The following is a 2,154-nucleotide window of genomic DNA, read 5'->3' as shown; positions in this document are numbered from 1 at the left end:
AGGTGCCCCCAGAGTCAAGTTTTAAGCCCCCTTTGCTAAGGGTGCAGGAATTTATGGATTGCATTTCTCAGTGGCCTTATCTTGTTATTTGATCTTACCTGCCTTTTTCCCTGATTTCATCTTTTTATATTAAATATTTTCTTCCATTTTTTTTAAGAAGTAAGGGGTAAGAAAATGAATAAACAAGTATGTAGCCATAGGCCTGTGCTTAATCAGCCTTTTTCTTAATCCAGAGCCATGACTCACTGCATAAGGACTGTCAGCCCCTCCCCCCCACCCTCAAATATACACATCCATGACCTTTGCTTTAGAGTTTGATTTTACCATCACAGTTCAATTCAACAAAGTGCCCCCAACAGCCACTACCAATCAGTTAGAATTGGCAGGGGAACTGAAACCTATTTGCAATGTAATATGACCAGTAAATTAACTGATAATACCTCAAGATATTTAATATGGAAATGCCCTATGGAGAGAGTGGCTTCCACGTTTAATAGCAGGCATCCTGAGAGCCTTTTACTCAGGCTCATTGTATGTGATGAGCATCAGTATATTCTGTTTCTCATACTTCAAATACTTTAGTAAAAGGCAGGATGAGCAATATGTGAATGCACTCCCTCTCCAAATTGATTTTTCTTCTCCAGACTCAAATCTGTGGCATTATTCCAAGGATATCTCAGTGGCTATTTTTTTTTAAAAATTGCTGTGCTATTTGTTTTTATTACCCTAAATAAAGGCCTATTTGGCCTTATTAATAGAGATAGCTCCACTAAAGTTGTAGGGTCACAATTCCATTAACTAACATCCTGAAGAAGCACTCTACCATTCAGGAGAGAGTGGAATTCATTTAAGCAATTCAAGACTTGGATTCCACTCAAGATCATTTAGTGAAAGCTCCCAAGGGGCCACTATTAAGAAGCCTTGCCCATAAGATTATAATGGCATGAAGAAATATAAAGTAAAAATACTACTGATAGTAATAGTTTCTTATAGTTCTATAAGTATTTGTACATGATAATGTGTTTTCATATATATAGTATCTCATAGCCCCAAAACAAAACTTTAACACATTTCTTTTTAACACATATATACTCTCTCTGTGTATATAAATGTATAATCAAGAGTTTGATTGTGCAGGGAAATCTATCCAAATTCATTGATTGCCATCATTAATATGTTCTTTAACCAAATTGTTCAACTTCTAGCTGTTGTGTGAAACTCAGGTGCAGTGACTTGTGAGCTTTGACCATGAGAAATGACTATTCCTTTACTCAAGCTGGTAGCCTGAGCATTTTCTCATTCTCCCCCAAGTCAAGTTGATGAGACTTTAACATTGTCACAGTTTGGCTATTTCTGCTTCAGATACATTATTTTATGTGTTTGAGAATTAAATTAATAAAATGCTCAGGATTCTGACCTCTTCTAATGATGATCTTCCTTGATGTTCTTTCCATGCTTTTTCTACTCTCTTTGTTTTGAAGATGAACAATGAGCATGTTGATGATGTTTATGCATTTTAAATATTGTTTTTTCATATATCATCTCAATATATTTCTATATCATCCTATGTAGTTAGGTATCATGATGCACACTCTACCAGGGAAGATATTCATGTTCTAGCCTTCAGAACTAGACAAAATCTGGGAGGGCCCACTGATCCAATGGTGTCATAGTCATTGGTAGTCATCATTTATTATTGATTCCAAAATACCTGTTGTGTGTCTCTGTGTATACAACACAATACCAGACATTGTGAGGGATACACAGATATATAGAACAGCTAGAATATGTCATCTATGCTCCAGGAGTAACTTACAGGCAGTATACTTCTTCTTACACTCAGGCCTTCCCAAGTGCCATTTTGTCTACAAGATTCTTCCTAACTTTTCTTAACTCTTCCTGATTTTTCTAAGCTCCATGAAGAGGTATCAGGCTCTGTTCACTAGTATATTCCCTGTCACCAGCACAGTGCTTTGTGCATAGCAAATACTCCATCAGTGTTTGTTGACTAATTATGTGAAGTCAGCATAAAATCTTGATGTCTCTTGCTGTCCATATAATAATTACAGTTCCTTGCTGCCCCGATGCAACAGCTCACATTTCTCTTGCTCTTGGAATCCTTATTGTCATTTATGTTTCTGACTCTCAAATAAA

The sequence above is a fragment of the Zalophus californianus genome, chromosome 4 (assembly GCF_009762305.2).
Source record: "Zalophus californianus isolate mZalCal1 chromosome 4, mZalCal1.pri.v2, whole genome shotgun sequence".
NCBI lineage: Eukaryota > Metazoa > Chordata > Mammalia > Carnivora > Otariidae > Zalophus > Zalophus californianus.
Note: the sequence above shows the minus strand (reverse complement) of the source record.